Source organism: Gigantopelta aegis, chromosome 4 (genome assembly GCF_016097555.1).
Source record: "Gigantopelta aegis isolate Gae_Host chromosome 4, Gae_host_genome, whole genome shotgun sequence".
In the NCBI taxonomy this organism is placed as follows: domain Eukaryota; kingdom Metazoa; phylum Mollusca; class Gastropoda; order Neomphalida; family Peltospiridae; genus Gigantopelta; species Gigantopelta aegis.
The window spans coordinates 27,786,044-27,809,796 of NC_054702.1; the positions used below are offsets into that span (position 1 = coordinate 27,786,044).

A 23,753-nucleotide genomic window follows, 5' to 3' on the forward strand; every position below is an offset into this window, starting at 1 on the left:
TGATGATGATGGTGGTGGTGGTGGTGGTGGTAGTAGTAGTGGTGTGATGAATGTGATTGTGACGATGATGTTGAATGAATGAATGAATGAATGAATGAATGTTTAACGACACCCCAGCACGAAAAATACATCGGCTATTGGGTGTCAAACTATGGTAATGCAAATAAATAAAGTGATGATCAACATCAATGAAAAATTCAAGGTTTAAACAAAAACAGTGTAAAGAACTGTGCAAAAATACAAATACAAATATCACAGAATTTTACGGACACCGAATTTTACTCTAAACTTCAATTTGTGCTGTATTGGCCATTCTCAAAGAGAATGTTACACCCCTGCACCACGGTGAGGTTACAGCACGCGCAGGGGATGAAGTTGAATGAATGAACGAATGAATGAATGAATGAATTAAAGAATTAATGAATGAAAAATACATAGGCTATTGGGTATTGGTAAATGCAAATAGTAAGTGATGATAAACATCAATATAAACTTTTAAGAGTGTAAAAAAAACTGTGAAAAAATCACAGATAGATAAAATTAAAATTTAGAATAAAAGTCAGTATCAAGTAAAACATGTAATAATAGTTTTGGATGGAATCTAAAGGATTCCATCACATTTCTTTGACCAAATATATTTTTCTAGTTTCTTTCAGATGAGCACACTCCACCAAAATGTGGCGTACCGTCAGAATACACTGACAGCGCTCACACTGAGGTGGAAGATCTTTCTTCAAAATAAATGATGGGTTAAGTAAGTATGACCGATGCGAGCATGACACAAGACTATTTCATCCTTTCTGCACTGTTTATATGAGGACTGCCACTCTCCCAGGACTGACCTGACAATATGAAGCTTATTCGCAACCGTACCGTTCCAATCATTTTGGCAAGCCTAAAAGATAAATTGATTAATACCATATTTAAAATCAGAATAGGGCACACAAACCCCTGGCATGAGGCAAATCCAAAACAGACTTGGCAGCTGAATCTGCCTTTCCATTACCCCAGTTGCCAACATGGCTTGGTGCCCAACAAAATTCTAGAATCCTGTATTTCTTCCAAGACTTTAATGACTGCCCAAACTTCAGCACTAAAGATCGATACTGAGTCAGGCTGTCGCATGGAAATTATTGTGTCACTGTAGCAAAAGCCACATAATTTTCATCCCGTGATCCGTCTGTATAAATGAATTAATGAATGAATGTTTAACGTCACCCCAGCACGAAAATACATCGGCTAATGGGTGTCAAACTATGGTAAGTCAAAACATGAAGTGATGATCAACATCAATATAAAAATTCAAGAGTCAAACAAAAACACCCTGTAAAGAACTGTGCAAAAACTACAAATATCACAGATATATAAAATGAACATTTAGAGTAAAAGTCAGTATCACAAATTGTAAAACAAATTCTGGATGGAATCGAAATGATTCCATCACATTACGTTGGTCAAATATAACTTTTCGAGTTTCTTTAAGATGCTTACACTCCACTAGAGCATATTGATTTTTTTATCTTATCATTGGCTATTGGACGTCAAACATATGGTCATTCTGACACTGGGTTTTTTAGAGGAAACCCACTGTCGCCACATAGGCTACTCTTTTACGACAGGCAGCAAGGGATCTTTTATTTGCGCTTCCCACATGCAGCATAACACAAACCATGGTCTTTGTTGAACCAGTTATGGATCACTGATCGGTGCAAGTGGTTACACCTACCCATTGAGCCTTGCGGAGCACTCACTCAGGGTTTGGAGTCGGTATCTGGATTAAAAATTCCATGCCTCGACTGGGATCCGAACCCAGTAACTACCAGCCTGCAGACCGATGGCCTAACCACGACGCCACCGAGAAATTGTAATCAAAGTTCTGGATGGAATCGAAATGATTCCATTACATTACGTTGGCCAAATATATCTTTTCGAGTTTCTTTCAAATACTGACACTACACCAAAATGTGGCCACCAAAGTCACGGATGCCCGTGACCTGGTGTAAGAGACGCGGTACTCCAACAAAGAGCCGTAGCTAACAATGAGTCCCCCAGGTGGGGGTTGGCAACTCAAGAGAGAAGAGCGACACGTCTTTCTCATCGAAGGCATAGCTCGGAATATTTTCTTATGGTCCTTGAATTTGGATGTGTGGTGTGCGTGTGTAGTGCCCACAAATGTCGCAACAACCACAAATGTCACAACGACCACAAATGTCGCAATGTTACTGCCACAAATGTTCTAATCGACCACAAATGCCACACGATCGACCACAAATGTCACAAAGGTATCAACCACAAATGTCACAACGCTGAACGCCACAAATGTCACAACGACAAATGACACAACTCATCATCTACAAATGTCATAATTTACATTGACGTTTTAAAAAAAAAAAAAATGTTTTGTCCTTTTGGGGTTACACCCTTAGCTCAAATATAGTTTACTTGCTCGGCAGAATTACAGGATCTATTCCCACTGTAGCCTCCCCTAAAATGTTTCATTATTAGAACCAACTTAGTGGTCTGAAAACTCGATATCAAATCAATACTACACTGTAAAAAAGCACTGTTGCATAAAATGACTCTCGTAGCATATAAGTAATGTTAGTGTGAACAAAAAAATTTGTTTTATTTAACGACGCCTCTAGAGCACATTGATTTTTATCTTATCATCGGCTATTGGACGTCAAACATATGGTCATTCTGACATATTTCTTTTAGAGGAAACCCGCTGCCGCCACATAGGCTACTCTTTCCGATAAGCAGCAAGGAATCTCTTATATGCACTTTCCCACAGATACGACAGCACATATCACAGCCTTTGATGAACCAGTTGTGGACCACTGTTTGGAACGGAAAATAGCCAAACTGCAAAAATGGGTCTACTGAGAAGGATCGATCCGATGACCGACCGCTTCACAGGCGGACTTGCTACCGATTTGCCTACATCTTGCTCCTTGTTAGTGTGAACAAGACTGTCATGTTTGGTCGAACTGTTATAAAGGCCACCTTTATTTAACAACCACGCGTCAATAACGGGCACTTCAAGCGCTACATTACGTATACCAATGCATCTATTTTAATCTGTATATAACGACCAACTAATAAAGTTGACGTTTTGTAAGTTCTTTGTCATATATAGAGGTTTACAGAGACCTAGTAAGTTTGAAGAAAATATGTGTCTAATCCATTTGTTAAAGAAATAACATATGTTTCAATCAATCAAATATTCAATGTATACAGTGTCCCACGAACTGCGATGTCATAATAGAGAAGAGTGGGACGTAGCTCAGCGAAAGAGCGTTCGACTGCGGTTCGATTGGAGGATCGATCCTCCTCATTGGACTCATTTAGTGATATCACGTGTTTCAACCAGTGATCAATAACTAGTGCATCAAAGGACCGAGCTAAGTGCTGTTGTACGAATGGTGCTATCATACAAGAACCCTTGTCGCTATGAGTAGCGAACATGGCGGGAACGGGTTTGACAGTAATTAATGTGTCTCAGCAGTCTTGTAAAACATACAGATTTTATTTTACCATTTTCATATTCTATTTTAATGCAGTTAATAAGAATAATATCAGAACGGTCTAGTGTGAATCAATGTATGATGTGTAAGGCAATGCGGTTGCACATTCACACACACACACACACACACACACACACACACACACACACCCTGCAACTGCCCGCAGAAATCGGCAATGCCATAGAGATTTCCGCGGAGTTTTTCATTCTCTTTGGCACGTTTTGTTTTGCCGTGGAATAAATATGATTTCTTTTTGTTTGTTTGTGGGTGTTTTTTTTTTTTTTCTCAAGATGTAAATGAATACAAGACCATTTTTGCAGTGGACACGTATGACTACTATATTGGTACAGAACAGCTGTATCCTACAAAGGGAAGCTGTTTATCCCATTGTTATAATTAATGTGTTCATCTTTTTAAAATCGTATTATTAAAATAATGTACATTATTGGTACAGGACAGTTGTGTCATTATTATAATTAATATGTTTTTTTTTTTATTCGATTATTAAAATAATGTTTATGAATAGGACATCTTGTTATTGAACATGCATGACAATGTTATCTTATTGCATTTTTAACAGTTGTGTCATACAAAGACGAATGTTTGTCTCTTTTTGTAATTAATATGATGACTGTTTATTTTGTTAAGAAGAATAAAGTTTGTGAAAGCAAGACGAATTGTTTTAATATAGAGGAATCGATCCATATATTAAACAATTACGACAATTGTACAGTGATTTAACACTTATCTGAAAAATAAAATACACGTAAACCATATATCTGAATGTAAAACATATCTACTAATGCGATAAATGATTAATGTACTAAACTGCGATCCTTCTCGTATGTATAGGACTAATAACTTTTCTATTAAAATATCCTAATACAACTGTACACCTAAAAATCGCCCACATAAATATTCAGCAACCACTTACGCAAATGCATATAGAATAAAATATGGGGGTATAAAAATGGCCGTTTAAGACAGGTGGCCACTAATATCTGGTGTCCGTTAGAGCAGGTTAATATCATACATGTATTACATCATTTAGGAGAACACAAATGTAGCCTTTTATGACAGGTGACTAATGCAAAGGGGCGTTAGAACCGGTTTAAATATATCGTATACAGGCACAGTCGATATATCATGTCGACACGACGTTCGGAGGCCTAGGCCACATTAACAGCAGGAATTCAATGATGTACGTGTGTTGAGGCCCATTTTGTAATAAACGACCCATTTTGTAATATGTACCCATTTTGTAATACAAAACGACCCATTTTGTAATATGTACCCATTTTGTAATAAAAAACGACCCATTCTGTAATAAACGTAGGTACCCATTTTGTAATAAAATCGGACCCATTTTGTAATAATAAATAGGTGCCCATTTTGTAATAAAAAAATGCCCATTCTGTAATAAAGGCTTAAAACGTCAGATTACAACATAGGTGTAGGCCTTTGTTTAATATATACAAAGTGAAATAATATTAAACTTTGTGTTTAGATTTATTTCGTTGGTCGATGGTTCGCCTGGGATACGAAATTTCTAACGCTAACCCTATAAATATACATTGTTTTCTTGTTCCAACCAGTGCTATTCGGTTAGGGTATGAAGAACCAAATATGTTCTACAGCTGTGTATCAAAAATAGTAGCTTGTGTGGGTAGTCTGTATATATCATAATTATCGGAACAGCAACAGCTGATTAAAATACTTTGTGATGTTAAAGAAGCATACATTAAAGATTTAATTAATATTGATAAGTATATTAGTTTGGCATAAAAATTATAAGTTAAGGCACTCTCTTGTCTAAAAGCATACTAGTTGTCACTTTTCTTTTATACTGTTTGTGAATTTATGCATGTAAGTAACATTTTGTTTATATATTTCATTGTATTATTACTTAACATGAAAACCAAAAGCGTGTAATTGATGAATATAATAATTGAATTCTCTTGTGCGTTTATACATACTGTGTATATATGCTGTGCTGATAAGATTACTAATATGGAGAATAGTGGTACTTTTGGTGATCATATCACCCTGCAGCGAGCTGCGCAATTGTTCTTTGTGAACATTTTAATATTTTCTAGTCTCGGACCTCATGCAATAACCTTACTATCTCCCTCAACTCATTTTAATCCAGCATTGCCAACACTCGTTCTTGGTCATATTGCTGAAGGTCACGGGGAACATTACGTCAGTTTAAGTAATTCAGCCGAAATAGTTCATGACACTATACATCGTTTACAGTCTGACGATGATTCTATATTAGATGATGATCACGAGTATCCTTCTCTTGTAACACATTCCACACCAGTAACTGACGGTGATACGGAATGTCTAATTAGCAACACCGGTATAATTAATGCATCTAACAAAGGGGAGTGCGGTGACGGACAGGCTTTACCAAACGAGATTTTAAAGGAAATCATTAGATGGTGTATGTATGATGACTGTCACATGCTCGGAACGTTTAATAGGGTATCCACTGGGCTTAGAAAACTGACAGAATCTTTCTTACCAGAAATACATATTGACGATTTCTTAGCTGAACGACTGCGTTTATGTGGCGCACTTGAAAAATGTTATAAGTGTTAAGAAATTAATTAGAATTGCGGGTAAAAACAGTGGGCTTGGCCTGAGAATACGACAGTTATTCTCACAAAACCGCAGATGGTACAGTGCCTGGTTGGTTGTTTCCGCGTTATATTTTGGGAAATTTATCGTAAACGATATATTTTGGAAATTATCGAATTTCTTACATTTTTAAATTCATATTATTCATCATATGGTGATTACGATCACTAATCATTATTCTATCTCGGCAGTCCTCTAACGACATCCTGCTTCTGCATAATAATAATGTTAGAATAAGTTGTATTGGGAAAAGAAAATTAAAAATTTTACACAACCAAACGGACGCGCTCTCTCTCTCTCTCTCTCTCTCTCTCTCTCTCTCTCTCTCTCTCTCTCTCTCTCTCTCTCTCTCCTCTCTCTCTCTCTCTCTCTCTCTGTGTGTGTGTGTGTGTGTCTGTGTGTCCATCTTTGTATTTATCTGTGTCTGTCTCTGTGAATATATAGTTTTGATAACGGGTTTTTTTCATGAAAATTTTCATTATTCAATGAGAACTTTCCTTTGTTAGAAACGATGACAGTTTGGCCAACAACTTTCAGTTCTTTTTGCAATACAGGTCTGTCTGTCTGTTTCTCTCTCTCCCTCACTGTTTCTCTGTATGTCTCATTATATCTGTATCTCTGTCTCTGTTTCTCTCTGCTTATCTGTCTGTTTTTCTCTCTGCTTGTCTGTCTGTCTGTCTGTCTGTCTGTCTCTCTCTCTCTCTCTGTGTGTCTGTGTGTCCATCTTTGTATTTATCTGTGTGTGTCTCTGTGAATATATAGTTTTGAAAACAAGGGGGTTTTTTCCAGTTCTTTTCAAAACATACGTTTATTTTTCAGTGAATTCATACATTTATAATAATATTTTGTGTTGACTTCAGTAGGAAGTACCTGTACATGCTTATAATTTATGTAAAACATAAACCGGTTTTGATACACAATGTTCCTTATCGAAATATTATTAGCACATTTATGAATTAACTTAAATAGTTCCTATTGTCATGCATAAGGGATAGTTCATGTTCAGTTACTACGATTTAACATTTCCTGACACTTCTAGTGTCTCACATGGTATAGGTTTAATCTATGGGATCGTTCAATTAGTTGTGCAGCAATTTATTCAAATACATCTAATCTTATTCAAAATTCTGTAATATTATTACAGTGTATATCTTTAAAATGTTCATATTTATGGGATTATTAGCAAATGTACATAGAAGTTTAGAAAGAAATATATATATATACCTAATATTGCCGATAACCATAACAAAAGAAGAATAAGAATAAGAAAGGCAAGTGTGGGTAGTTATATATATATATATTATATATATATATATATATATATATATATACTCTTCAAAAAAAGAAACGCAAAAGGGTACAAATGGGTTATAACTCCGATTTTATGTTTCCTACCGGTTCATGCTTTGTGAATATAAGGTCATTGCATGTCCCAAACACATTCCCACGGTTACATTCGATAAAACGCAGCTACTGTACAATAAAGTTCCAAAATGTGAATATTCGCAAAAACGCAGCCACGTGCAAACCATGTCACCACTGCACGTGCGTTTGTCTGCACGTGCAACATGAACACTGACAGTATAAAAGTGCAGGGTGTTCGCTTGCCTGGCCTCTGTATCTGGCCGACAGTTGACAATCCAGGACATGCCACGTCTCAGTGAACCGCAGAGAAACAATGCCATCGGCCGACTAGACGCAGGCGAATCCAGAACGGCCGTTGCCAGGGGCATTCCATGCGTCCCCAAGCACCATCTCCAGACTGTGGGCAGACCGTTACCATCAACATGGATCAACACGTGACCTCCCTAGATCCGGTCGACCACGGGTCACTACCCCCGGGCAGGACCGCTACATCCGGGTACGCCACCTTCGGGAACGATTGACTACTGCCACCTCCACAGCCGCAGCAATACCAGGTTTGCGCAGGATATCCGACCAGACCGTACGGAACCCGCCTACGTGAGGTAGGAATTCGTGCCAGACGTCCAGTTCGAGGTGTCATCTTAACACCACAACACCGTCGACTCCGACTGCAGTGGTGCCAGATTCATCGACAATGGCCTCAACTGCGATGGAGACAGGTGTGGTTCAGTGACGAGTCCTAATTTCTGCTCCGACGTCATGATGGAAGATGTCGCGTGTATAGGGCGTCGTGGTGAACGTTATGCGGCAAACTGCGTGCAGGAAGTGGACAGATTCGGCGGGGGTAGTGTCATGGTGTGGGCAGCCATCTTACACACTGGCAGAACTGACCTGGTCCACGTGCAGGGCAACCTGAATGCACAGGGCTACATTGACCAGATCCTCCGGCCACACATCGTTCCAGTTATGGCCAACGCCAACGCAGTGTTCCAACATGACAACGCCAGGCCTCACACAGCACGTCTCACAACGGCTTTCCTACAGAACAACAACATTAATGTCCTTCCTTGGCCATCGACATCACCGGATTTGAACCCAATTGAGCATCTATGGGACGAGTTGGACCGACGCCTCCGACAGCGACAACCACAGCCCCAGACCCTGCCCGAGCTGGCAGCAGCCTTGCAGGCCGAGTGGGCCACCATCCCCCGGGGCGTCATCCGTACTCTGGTTGCTTCAATGGGCAGGCGGTGCCAGGCAGTTGTCAACACACGCGGAGGCCACACCCGGTATTGACTCCAGATGACCTTGACCTTGGTGGTGTGTCCTATCACTTACTCACAATGGACTAGAGTGAATTGTGAACAATCCTGCAACATTTGGTAATTATCGGACTCACCATTCAATAATTAAATCAATTCTCCAAATGTTCTACGACAATGTGGTTTTGCGTTTCTTCTTTTGAAGAGTATTATATATACTATATATATATATATATATATATATATATATATATGCATTCAAGACCCGCATATGAGCACATAGTCAGGCGGCAAACTAAAGTACAGTGTAAGCGGTAAATCGGTTAATGGACAGTACCTGTACACAATAATTGTAGAATTAACTTCCACAACCATCGGCTGAATGATCACATGTGTTTTATGTATATTGTTCAGTGGGAAATCACTTTTGACGGATACTAGTTTGAGTGTATTTCAGCTTAAGTAGTTGTTGATTAAACCCACTGTTTTTAATCAGCTGCTACGGCTTTTACAACACATTCATGTAGGTTACTTTCTCTTACACATATCTACACGTAATGGGGGGCGGGGGGTGGGGGGAGGAGAGAAGGAACTGGTTGGAACGGCAAAAAGCCCAATTGATGTGTTCACCGAGGAGGTTCTATCCTGTTACTCAAGTCCCCCAGGCGAACGTTCAACCGATTAAGCTAGATCCCGCCCCGATCATGATATATAATACCACACGATGGGTTACGAAAAACAGCAAGGATATTTTATATGCACTTTTCCATAGTCAGAATAGTACATACCAGGGCTTTTAGTATACCAGTTTTAGGGTACTGGTTGGAACAGACAAAAACCCCAATTTGTGTGTCCACAGAAGTTCGATCCTGCGACACAAGCACCTCAAGCGAACGGTCTGGAGTAATGGATGAACAGAAAAACTGAATAGGTTCACTTACAGAATCAACCTTAAGACATATTCGTACCCCTGACGAACTCCCAACCACTGAAAAAAAATCTTAACACAAAGTTTAAAATTATTTCAATTTGTATATATTTAACATCTATGTCGTATTCTGACGTTTTAAGCCTTTATTACAGAATGGGCATTTTTTATATTACAAAATGGGTACCTATTTTTTATTACAAAATGGGTCCGATTTTATTACAAAATGGGTACCTACGTTTATTACAGAATGGGTCGTTTTTTATTACAAAATCGGTACTTATTACAAAATGGGTCGTTTTTTATTACAAAATGGGTACATATTACAAAATTGGTCGTTTATTACAAAATGGGTCTCAACATACGTGTTAAATCGACATACGTTATCTAGTGTAATTTATAAACACTATAAAAGGAATGGTTATACATGTACATTAAATGTTCTTTTGAACTGTTTACGGATAAAACAATCAACATATGGTTCAAAAGCTCTCGCTCTCTCTCTCTCTCTCTCTCTCTCTCTCTCTCTCTCTCTCTCTCTCTCTCTCTCTCTCTCTCTCTCTCTCTCTCTCTCTCTCTCTGTCTCTCTCTCTCTCTCTCTCCTCTCTCTCTCTCTCTCTCTTTCTCTCTCGCTCTCCAATTGCCGCCATATTGGTTACTCTTAGCAACAAGGGTTCTTTTATGATAGCACGATTCATACGATAGCACTTAGCACGGTCCTTTGTACGCGTTAAATCGACATACGTTATCTAGTGTAATTTATAAACACTATATAAAAGGAATGGTTATACATGTATACACACCAGTTATTGATCACTGATTGAAACACATGACGTAACTAAATGAGTCCAATGAGGAGGATCGATCCGACTACATAAGCGGACGCTCTTTCGCTGAGCTAGGGAGCGGAACATAGATCAATGGTAGAGCGTCCGCTCATGGTGCGGTGGGTCGTCGGATCGATCCTGCCTGGTGGACCCACTAAGCTATTTCTCGTTCCAGCCAGTGCTCCACAACTGGTGTAACAAAGGCCGTGGCATGTGCTATCCTGTCTATGGGATGGTGCATATAAAAGATCCCTTGCTGCTAATCAGAATGGTCATTAGCCATATGTCTAACGCCATATAACCGTAAAATAAAATGTGTTCAGTGCGTCGTTAAATAAAACATAAAATATATATATCTCTCTCTCTCTCTGCGTGGTTGTTAAATAAAGATGGCCTTTATAGCAGTTCGACCGAACATGACAGTCTTGTTTACACTAACATTACTTATATGGTGCTGAACATGGTACGAGAGTAATTTTATTCAACAGTGCTTTTTCACAGTGTAATATTGATTTGATATCGAGTTTTCAGACCACTAAGTTGGTGCTAATAATGAAATATTTTAGGGGAGGCTACAGTGGGAATAAATCCTGTAATCCTGCGATGGAATCATTTCGATGCCATCCTGAACTGTTGTGATACTGAATTTTATTCTAAATTTTAATTTTGATGTATCTGTGATATTCGTATTTTTTGCACAGTTCTTTACACTGTTTTAATTTAACTGTTGAATTTTTCTATAGATGTGGTTCATCACTTATGTTTTGCATTTACCATAGTTTGACACCCATGTAGTTTTCGTGCTGGGATGTCGTTAAATATTCATTGATTTCCACAGTTGTGTTATTTTATCAAATGAATTTGTTAGGTTTGTTTAGCTACTCTAATAGAACATTTTGGTAATAAAATATTTTTGTTTATTGACTCCAGTCATATCTTAGAACTAAACTTTCAATCAACTTCATTTGCGGGCGGGGTCATAATTTGATCTGTACCATCTAGAGTCAAGAATGTCATAGTTCTGAAGAAACGATGTACATGTTATGCTGACTATAAATTTTGTATTGTGGAAATTGTTGGGGGAGGCCTTAATATAGGCGTTAGCCTGTTGGCCAATTCTAAAACCTTGTTCAGTAATACATATGCTTAAACTAAAAGAGTGGACGTCGGTATCATTATATTCATAAACAAGACACGTTTCTGGTCCAGAAAATATATGATACAAAAGTATATCTTTCTGTTCACTTTTACCCCCATTGTTATTGACTCTGGTTCCCCTGTTATAGGTAGCACTAAACCAAATAACTTTCGGCTGGGTCAAACGAGTACATTCGAAAATGGTATTTAGCGAGCGAAATCGAGCTAGATACCATTTTGTAATGTACGAGTTCATAAAAATGGTATTAAACTAAAACGAGTATAGGTAGTACTATTTTTTAATGATTTGTTTAACGATGCACTCAACACATTTTTAATTACGGTTACATGGCATCGGACATATGGTTAAGGACCACACAGATATTGAGAGAAGAAACCCGCTGTCGCCACTAAATGGGCTACTCTTTTCGATTAGCAGCAAGGGATCTTTTATATGCACCATCCCACAGACAGGGCACACCTGACTGAACCCAAGCCTTCATGTAAACAGGGCGTACGGGATTGTATGCCCCGCGTACTACGAAGTACAGTGAACAGATACTGCCACAAACATTGTAAATACAATGTGTTGAGTGTGTCGTTAAATAAAACATTTCTTTCTTTCAGTCAGGTGTGCTGGGTGGGGTCATTGTCTACACTCATTTGCCGCCATTGTTGACGCACCGGAAGATCGTTTACTACTAGTATGTTGAAGGAAGGAAATGTTTTAAAGTCCGAACCAAATTTTTAACAACTACAATAAATTACTTTCCTACCTTTAATTACCGATACATTCCCCCCAAATTTTGTTTAGACACAAGTTGTGAAAAACCAAAATTACAGTGACACAGATTCCACATACGAGACTGTAACGATGTTGCTAGTGTCGACTTCGCTGAGATAGCATAGGGCAAAATACATGCAGTTTTATGCCGTCTGCCATTTTGTTTCTTTATGGAATACTCTTCAAGAGGGGTGAAAGCCTCCAAAGTATGTATCATAATTAATATAAAATAAATGATCTCTAGTGGTATCATTAAAAATAATAATAATAATAATAATAATACTTTTGCCAGCCTTGCATATCAACTTACATAAATTGACATAGAAGCTTCAATACATACCTTATTGTAATTTATGAATTCATAAATGAAATGAATGTCTTATTTTATCTGTTGACGTAAACATCCAAGAATACTTTGAATTTCCTCCAGTGACACAATGCAAAATGGCTGCACACAGACTTTGAAGATTGTACTTACAGCATGGCCTATTTTAGCTATAGTCTGTTTCAAAATTATCATTGATTGTTCTATATGTCTAACGAACACTATTTGTGCTCATTTACAGTTAATAACAGACAATTTTTGTTGAATAATGATCAAATATGTTTACATTGGCTTTTTTATATTGTAATTTTGTGTTGTCCAAACTAAGGAGCATGGAACACCATTTATATTTATCTCATTTGCACAATCTAAATGTTTCTGAAACAGACTATAACAGGAAGTGTTTGTTATTTAGAACTTACAAAAGTCGTATCCATTGTTTGTTGCTGTTTTATGTAAACATTAGCGACATAAGTGGTTGTTTTACTGTTTGCTGCGCAGACTTATGTGCCGTCATGCAGGCCAGTAAATGCAGGGGGGTCCCACTAAAGATGTGCTCATTACTTGAGTTAAAAAAACATTAAAATTAAAATAACTTTAGTTGGAACACGTTTATTGTTCCATTGTACTGCGGTGGTGAAACAAATATTTTTAAAGAAATATTTTAACTTTAAAATATAACACAAATGCTTAGGTGCACAGACTTAGGTGCCACCAGTGTAATAAAATTAATATGATGTCCCCGCTATTTGTCATTAAATCAAAGTAAGCCTACATATTAGTAGCGAAAAATCACATCAGGAGCAAAGGCTACAATTATAATAAGTACATAAAGCATGATTGTCCAACGATTAAGTGCACTGCACTTAGGGTTAACAAAACGTAAACATTTATTTTTCATCTCTGTGACAGTCTAACGTCGTCTGCAAATTGAAGTATGCGCATGACACAGCGGAAATAAAGTAACATTGCAACGTTCAGCCAGCCGTTTTTTGCTAAACGTTTGCAAACACATTTTGACTGGTGGTTCCAGAAATGGTCATTTGGTTTAATGTGTAGCGTGAAAATCTGTCTTCCAAGACGGCGTTAGCGACAAACCGCTGGCTAAACTTACTCCTGGAAAAAAAAACCTGTCCCATCTGCGCAGGCGCAACAGACTAAGCAGTAAACCAGCCCCAAATTCAGTCAGCAAACGTTCCGCTAACGTTCGCGAAGTATTTGATTGGTTCCTCAATGTCACCATTTGGTTTACCGTTAAGCGCATAATCCAGTCTAGTGTTTGCCAATAGTACTGTGCACAGGTCTATCGTCAGTTTACAGAGTGTGGCAATAGTCAAATAGTATTAATTTTTTTAACTTCGCGGAAAATCGTAATTCCGTTTCCAAATGTAAATTCCGTTTCACAATGGGAATTTCGTCCGTTTTGCGCGATCGTGGAAAATCACTGGGTCTACTGTGCTCATGAATCAAATCAAAAATATTTTAAAAACAAAGGCAATGAGCAGTAATGGACGCTGTATTCGTAGAAAACTTAAAGTTTTCCTGAAGAAATTAACCCATAGAAGCCGAGCTATACATTAAGACAAGAAACAAGAAAATATGAACTGGAGTCTGTGCAACTGTGGCGAAAATAGACGTCGGAAATGAGGGTAGTAAACGTCGCATGCGACGCGCGACGCCTTGTTTTGCAACCACTGTAAGTGCATTAACATCTGTCTCATCGTTGTGAATCAGCTTCTTTGACCAAAGGTTTTAGCAGCATCACAATTTTCACGTCCTGGCCGCCATCTTGTTACGTATCGTTTTTTTGTTTTTGTTTTTTTTAAACATGCTAAACAAACATAATAATTATTACTCTTTTACTGTACTACCAGTCATTTGATATCAATCAGCAAGAACAAAGAAACCGTTAGATGTGTGACTTTTCAACACTTGTGTAAACGAAAAAAACCCCAGGAATTTGCTATCATAATATGGTGACTTTGACGGGGTAGAAATGCACTTAAAACGACCAATGAGGCCGACTTTACTGGTCGTAATCCGCAATACCGGGGTGGTCGTAATACCGGGGTTGTTTTAACTATAAAATAAAAAGGAAATATTCCTTTCTTGAAAAAAACCGTGATGTTAAGTTGGGTTTCACTGTCTGTGTGTGGGTGGGTGTGGGTGTATCCTTTAAAGCATTCCACTGAAACACGCGTATTATACTGACCCTATGATTATAAAGACGGTAATAGGCAGATCATGGAATAAACAAATAACACTGACTGCTCCTGTATGAAGTAAAGATGTATATTCGATCGTAACTTAGGAAAAATTCGATTATGATTGGTCAATAACCGTAAATTAGCTCTATTAAATCTACGTTAACCTACTTGTATTCTCTTTTTAATTTGTATTGTAATAAATGAATGAATGTTTAACGACACCCCAGCACGAAAAATACATCGGCTATTGGGTGTCAAACTATGGTAATGCAAAACAAACAAAGTGATGATCAACATCAATATAAAAATTCAAGATTTAAACAAAAACACAGTGTAAAGAACTGTGCAAAAATGCAAATATCACAGATAGATACTGACTTTTACTCAAAATTTCAATTTTGTGCTGTATTGGCCATTCTCAAAGAGAATGTTACACCCCTGCACTACGGTGAGGTTACAGCACGCGCAGGGGTTTGCATTGTAAACGCTTATAATTAAATCCTTTCTAGTCTCAAAATTGTCTCATGCTTTTGCTGGGACGCGAACCTGTGGCACCGAATCGCCCGCAACTTTCATGCATGCATGTATGCATGTATGTATGTATGTACGTATGTATGTTTTATATTAAAACAAATGTAAACGGACCAGTTCAGTGCGATTCTTATTGGTTTTGTTAGCACTAAAATGTGTATTGTTTGTTTGTATTCTTCATACCGTTTTTTACATATGCCATTAAACCAAGGTTTATCATCTTATATAGAACTATCCTGTTTTCTTCTTCTCCGAGTTTCATAAGTGGTAACAGAACGATATGGAATAATAAGGGTATTAAGTTCTTGTTTGAATGTATCTACGCTAACATTTATACGTTCATAGTTCTTTTCATTTATAACGGAAATTGTCGACCTCCTCTTGCTTGCAATGGATCGAGACAGCTTTGTTTCTGTAGCAGATACAGTCACGATCACACCGGCATGCTTCTCGTCAATATTGTCACACTTTCTGGTAAAATAATATTGTTAGTTACATAACTGCCACTAATCACCTATCATAAAGAAATCTTTGTTCACAACAAATTGCTAAAGCTTGTTTTCATAAATCAATTATTTATTTTTGCAGACCTATTTGTCAAGGGGCTGCACTCAAGTTTATATTACAGCGGAACAAGAGTCCGTACGGAAAAGGTAATTCTTATTAAGGCAATGTCATAGGTTCGAAACACGTAAACATAATTACACAACCAGGGACTTCGGCTTTGTCTTGGTGCAGTTACAACATCTCCTGCAGAGAGCTTGTATGCTGGTGCACACGAACCTTGTTTGGGTGCAAGAAGTTCAAAACTTTCTACCAAGATTAAATCATTACCGAAATATCCTACACATAAAGTTGTGTTTGATTAACAAATACAATTCATCAACCATTCCCCCCACCCACAACGGAGTCCAACAAGGGGGCACGAAGCTGCGGATAATCACCCGACAATCATACTAGAGATACATGGTTGATATACGCAGGCAATAAGAAACAATAAATCACCTGATTGACCCTAGCCACCGCCCCAAAGGCAACAAATACAAATGTAACATAATGTTCATTCAAAAAAAATTTGTTCTTGGGTAATGTAACAGAACAGAACTTTATTTACTCTCATGGCCCCCATTCGGTGGCATCAGAGGAACATAAATAATAATAAACATACAAATTGTCAAGATGATTTCAGAAACATATATATCACGATACAAACAGATGAGCAGCTAAATATTAAAAACAGTTAAAATTACACATAAGTCAAGAAGCACAAAATTGTTTGTTAATAATTGATATAAACTTACAAAACTTACATTAATACGTTTTTAGCTGAAGAGTTGCTGGAATTTGTATATATTTGGTCTATTTACATAGTATTTGTTAAGATATTTTAATCTTTCTTGTCTAAATTTTTTGCATATAAATACATAATGAAATTCATCTCCAACAATATTGCTATTACAAAGCGTACAGTTTCTATTTTCATATAAAATATTTGTCCATCTCCCCTTTTCAACTGGTAAAGACATGTTGTGTACATTGTTTTATCCAGAATGTTAAAATATGATTCTAGTTACAATTTCTCTTTAAATATTCTATAAGTAGTTCCTTTGCTGGTCGTAAAGATGTCATTTCTCCATGTTTCTAGATACTGATCAGACAGTGTTCTCTTCACAACTCTTTTTAACCACTCCACTGATTTAAATGACTGCTGGTCCCAAACGTTATTCAATCCAAGCTGGTAAATAGATCTCTGATGTTAATTATTCATTTATAATGAATGAATGAATGAATGAATGAATGTTTAACGACACCCCAGCACGAAAAATACATCGGCTAATGGGTGTCAAACTATGGTAAATGCAAAAACAGTAAGTGATAAGCAACATCAATATAAAAATTCAAGATTCAAATAAAAACACAGTGTAAAGAACTGTACAAAAATACAAATATCACAGATAGATACTGACTTTTACTCAAAATTTCAATTTTGTGCTGTATTGGCTATTCTCAAAGAGAATGTTACACCCCTGCACCACGGTGACCCTAGCTCGAGTGTCCTCTTGTGTCATTCTATAGGTTGGACTATACCAATTCAAATCCCATAGACGACCATGTTAACGTTTGTGTTTAAAAACACTATATGCAATATATCAACCAAACTGTGACCCATAAATATCAGTACTACAACCCCTACCTCAAAGTATTAACTGCAGAAAATGGTACCTTTCATGGCTCATTTTCGATATAACCAGATGTTTCTGCAACACCCCTAGTTTCGCACAAAATTTGAGTACTTTTTTTCACAGGTACCCCATACATGTTCCAAGCACAAGGCTACTTGACACGGTGGTACTACATCAAATAAAATTGCATACATTTTTAGCCCAGATGAAACTAATTTTTTTTACAACCAACACACTCACATTTATAACCAATCACAGGACTTGTGGTGTTAACTTCTCTATCAAAAGTTCGGTACACCTCGAACTTCGACCCAGCCGGAAATTAATTGGTATAGTGCAACCTATAATATGTGAGAATAACGCTATCTAGAGATGTCTGTGTGTAATACTAGCCAGCCCCTGTGTCCGAAACACACATTGTTTCCTAAATCTCATGTCACAGACCCTTAGGTCGATTATTCCCAAGTCGAGCGTGCATGATACGACCCGTAAACATTAGCGCGGCAGTCAGTCACATCTCTACATACTTTGTTCTACGTCAGCACAACAATAATGGAGTTATATATAGGGGCGTCGGGATTTTTTGTCGATATCGAAAAGAAAAAAGAAAGAAATGTTTTATTTAACGACGCACTCAACACCTTTTATTTACGATTATATGGCGTCAGACATATGGTTAAGGACCACACAGATTCTAAGAAAAAACTCGCTGTCGCCACTACATGGGCTACTCTTCCGATTAGCAGCAAGGGATCTTTTATTTGCGCTTCCCACAGGCAGGATAGCACAAACCATGGCCTTTGTTGAACCAGTTATGGATCACTGGTCGGTGCAAGTGGTCTACACCTACCCATTGAGCCTTGCGGAGCACTCACTCAGGGTTTGGAGTCAGTATCTGGATTAAAAATCCCATGCCTCGATTGGGATCCGAACCCAGTACCTACCAGCCTGTAGACCGATGGCCTGCCACGACGCCACCGAGGCCGGTGTGTCGATATCGATTACCAACATATAAATTCAATGTCATGATCGAACTAAAGGTCTGTGGCCAGGCCCGTAGCCAGGATTTTGATAGGGGGTGTCGTTTAGGCATATGGTGAGGTACGAAGTTGGTTAGGGGAGTTCGGGGACATATTGAAAAAAAAGCCACCGGAGGGGGGTCGACCGACCCCCCCCCCCCCCCCCTCCCCCATGGGCTACGGGCCTGGTGGCATCAGATTTATATTAGGTAAAAATGCGTATTTCAGACACAGTAGCTGGCAGTAGTAGGGAGGCCCATAGGCCTCTCTACTACTGCTGGCTACCATTTGGTTATCGACTATTGCCGACAATTCTGACATATAATAGAATAACTCTAGATAACACTCGAGCTAAAAAGATCCCTGGATGCTTTTTTCGTTAGTAGGTATGGCGGCAACAGGTTTTCTCTTATTATCTTTGTGGCTTCTAACCATAATGTCCGATGTCAATATAACCATAATACATTTTGCTGAGTGGTGCCTCATTAAATAAATAATGTTTTCTCCTAACCTTCGTTAGAACTATCGGGCAATATATAAAACCGCAACGCTTGAACAAATCACACTCCGAATCTAATACTCCTAGTGCCAAGAAACACTATATTCAGCAGGGTGTATTCTGCTTTGTTTTGTTTTGTTGTTGTTTTGGTTGTTGTTTGTTTATTTTTAAAAAACCAATAAGGTAGTTTGCTGTATTTAAAGCCTCTGAGTGTTTAATTCGACCAGTGCAATACAGTGATCAACTACACTATCCCTGTTGAAACAGGGTGTAACAAAGGCCTTGGTATGTACTATCATGTCTGTGGGATACTGCATATAAAATAGCCCTTGCTGCTAATCGGAAAGATTATAGGTTTCCTCTCTCATTATTGGTGAGGTTAACCATATGTCCAGCGCTTAATATTAATAGGGGTGCAACGATACGATCAAACCCGTATTGCGATACAGCAAACCGTATTGCAATATCTATTGCGATATAGCTAATGAAGAGATAAACTTTTTAATGAACTTCATTAGTTTCAGTGCCGCCCTTAGTGCTGTTACAATGTCCTCAACAATAATTAAAGGAACAGACCCTAGTTTTTAAACACTAAGGCATATTTTCCACTATTAGAGCCGTTTATGATCACTGAAATCAAACTTTACTTATATTTTATTGTTTAGATTATACATTTCCGTACAACCGAAGTGTTTCTGGTCATCATGGTGTTTTTAATACCACAAAATGCCTTTTTTATATTTTTAAAAACGCACGTGCGTCTGAGAAGTAACAGTTATGGAGTCGAGTTTTAGTATATTTTTAACGGTATTTCACCGTTTCAACTTCACAGACTCTTGTTTCACTCTCTTGTAACGTTATCCAAATGTGTTACAGGTTTGTAGATTAACTAAATTTAGTGTCCATTTTTACGGGTTGAAACTAGGGTCTGCGCCTTTAATATATGTTGAGATGGTACAGGGATGGGGGGGGGGGGGGGTGTAATAAAACTGTCAAAGAGAAAGGAATAATAATGTTTAACATAATATAAAATGTATGTATAAATTGTAGCATTTGAAAGGTAATATTTGCCAAATAGCGTAAAATAAAAAATCATGTGGCATTTGTATGTTTTTATGTTGAATGTGAACGCGGAACGATAAATATCAAAACAAAACAAAACAAAAACAAAAAGATGTTTGATCACATCGGCGAAAAATGTGTGTTTAAGATGTTATTGACTAACAGAGACTTTTTAACGATTATAATTACATATCATTTTTTTTTCTCATAAAATAGTAGTGGCTGTATATTAAACGTGTTTCTGATCGTTTTAATATTTGTACTAGGTTAAATTTCATTTTATTTCCTAAAATAAGTTTCGTCGTACGTACGAAATTATTTGAAGACAAAATCCAGTTTGGGCTTCTTACAAATATTATGACGACCAGAAACACATTGAATATTTTAAACAAGAAAATATATTTAATATGCAAATTTAATCGTAGAAATTTTTATTAGTCGGAAACATCTTACAATGCAGCAAACTCAGGAATGTCCCTTTAAAGGCATACTGTTACAGATTTAAGAACCTTATTTCTCTAAAAATGGATAATAAATGAAAATTACATTAATATTTGGAAACCAAATCTAGCTATCACATCACCTTAATTGAACCACGATGGAGTGAAATCCATGTCAACCCTGTTGACAATATTAGTTTTTGAATTATAGACTATTGCCATAATTCAATTATTTTTACGAAATATCATTAATAAGTGGAGTATGGTGGCTACGTAGATGGTTGAATAAAGTACATTTAGGGACAAATCAAATTTATATATTTTTAGGTAATACTTTGTTAGGCTATTTAATAGGTCAGTGGTCTGTGACAACATGCCTTTAACATAATGGAATAAATAGCAATGGAATAAAAGGTATGAATTTTAAAGGGACATTCCTGAGTTTGCTGCAATGTTTTAAGATGTTATCGAGTAATAAAATATTTCTACGATTAAACTTACATATTAAATATATTTTCTTGTTTAGAATATTAGTGGCTGTATATTAAACGTGTTTCTGATCGTTCTAATATTTGTACTATGTTAACTTTCATTTTATTTCCTAAAAAATATTTTTTCGTACGTACGAAATTATTTGAAGACAAAATCCAGTTTGGGCTTCTTACAAATATTAAGACAACCAGAAACACATTGAATATACAGACACTGATATTCTAAACCAGAAAATATATTTAATATGTAAACTTAATCGTAGAAATACTTTATTAGACGGAAACATCTTACAATGCAGTAAACTCGGGAATGTCCCTTTAACTCTGATATCTGTATATAAGTATGAGTATTCAGCACCGACAGTGTGTACAGAATATTCATAATAGATGACACCGTTGGGGCATTTAGCAGCTTGGGCTAGTACGTGTTTAGACTACAAGTCTCACCTTATGTAGTCACTGATTGGATGAATTTGACCTCTACTGGCTCTAAAGTCTGAACCATATTGTTAACAATTACTACAATTAACAATTATTACAATTAACAATTACTCTCCTACATTATTACAATTAACAATTACACTCCTACCTTTATTTACCGGTACATTTTTCTTACGTTTTGTTCTAACAGAAATCGTGAAAACACAATTACAATGACAGATTGCACATACTAGATAGCCACCTATATCGACTGCGATAAAATCTCCTAGGACAAAAAGCATCGTTGCTGCCATTTCGGGCTATAATTAATAAAATGCTGGGAGGGTTGTTTTTTGTGGGGGGTTTTGGGGTTGTTGTTTTTTGTTGTTGGGGTGGGGGGGGGGGCTTGGGGGGAGGGGTGTGTGTGTGTGTGTGAGAATTTCCTATTAAATAAGATACAAGGAAACAATAACGTGTAAATATCCCGATACGCAAAACTGTACCGCGGTTCGTATCGAGCTGATGAAACATCGCGGTATACCGGTTTAGCGTTGCAGAACTATACACATGTATACAAATGTTACACATCGTGAAAAATACAATTGTAAAGTGTTGCATTTGTCAGTATTTGTAATTAGTTGTATTTGTACAATGCAGCAAAATGCATTTAAGAACATCTGGTTTTCAGTTTTCCCGGGAGACCACGCCCCCGAACCCCCGTTGAAAATCTCAATTAACCAGCCCCCTCCTCACATGTTCTCTTACTTTCGCCATGTCTGCATATGCGTAACCATGCCTATGCTTTAATATTAAGTGACAACATGTCTTGCCCTCTGTATCAATTTCTGAAAAGGCCCATGGGATGGGGGGGGGGGGGGGGGGGGGCAAATATATTAGTGGCCTAGGGGCGCCGAATACTCAAATGCGTCTCTGCCTGAAAATATTTATACTAAGTTTCAGAACTATCCCATCAAGACTTTTAAATGTTAAAGGCCAAGGCCTTCCTCAGTCACCCCCCCCCCCCCCCTCCATACACATACAATGTGGGTGGCCTCTCCATATAAAACCCTAGCTACGCAAATGCCTACGCACCCCAACTCCGACTTCAACGGTCCTGATCAAGGGCGGACCCAAGGGTGGGGACCAGAGGGACCTGTCCCTCCTCCTAAAAAAATAAAAGTGCCCATTGTTTAACAATTTATTTACAATTTACATTGAAGTGCCCTTTACAGTGAGTTGCTCTATGTGCCTTTTACCCTCCCTAAAATGTTTCCTGGGTCCGCCTTTGCTCATAAACAATCTGAATCAAACAAACAAACAATCATTCAAACACTTACCTTCTTGATATATATCCACTCAAAACCTGCAGAAAACAGTACAACAGAATAGCACAGTAGTTGGCCATCGTCGTTGGGTAGTGTTAGATCCAGGCACAGATATTAACCATTTATACCCACTTAAAAACAAATATGATTATTAAAGGACAAACAGCGATTCTGTTCGCACATTTCTGAAGTTAAAACAATAGTCAGAAGAATGTACGTAGTATCGCTTTGAAATCAATAAGCATATTACCAGTAATTAAACGTAAAAGCATTGTGACGTCAAAGGACTGTTGACGTCTTTATGGTAAAGTTTTCGGCTATTTTCGTAACCAAACGGAACATGTCGGAATGCCATTGAAACGCACACCCACCCTTTTGATCGGCACCTGATGGAGGGAGGGGAGAATAAAGGTAGAGCAGGACAGCGTGCATTGTCTGTCAACAGTGGAATTGATTATGCAAAGATTATAAAATACATAAAAAGTATTCATGCATTAAAATTGTTGTTGTTGTTGTCTGTGTGTTTTACTGTTAAATTCAAAATCTAGTGTGACATAATGACCTATCGGTCATCATTATTGGGTGTTTCAATAATATACATTTTTTAAAAGATAGTAAATAAAATTATTTGGGTGTATTTTTGTTTACTGGCGTAGCCAGGAGGGGACTATGTGGGCAATGTCACCCCACCCCCACCCCCAATCACACCTCTTTCCCCCACCACGTTATATATTTTCCTGTCGCCACATAACATGACTCGGACAATGTGGTTATAATA

At 37.7% G+C, this 23,753-nt stretch overlaps 1 protein-coding gene across 1 annotated transcript in view; it reads right to left on the bottom strand.

Annotated features, from left to right (window-relative positions):
* LOC121372062 overlaps nucleotides 1–23,215 on the bottom strand; it is a 51,495-nt gene extending 28,280 nt beyond the window's left edge. Inside the window, exon 1 of the mRNA XM_041498316.1 lies at nucleotides 22,988–23,215. The gene's annotated coding sequence lies outside the window, so the exon portion shown is untranslated. The remainder of the gene's footprint in view (nucleotides 1–22,987) is intronic.
* Nucleotides 23,216–23,753: the final 538 nt, after the last annotated feature.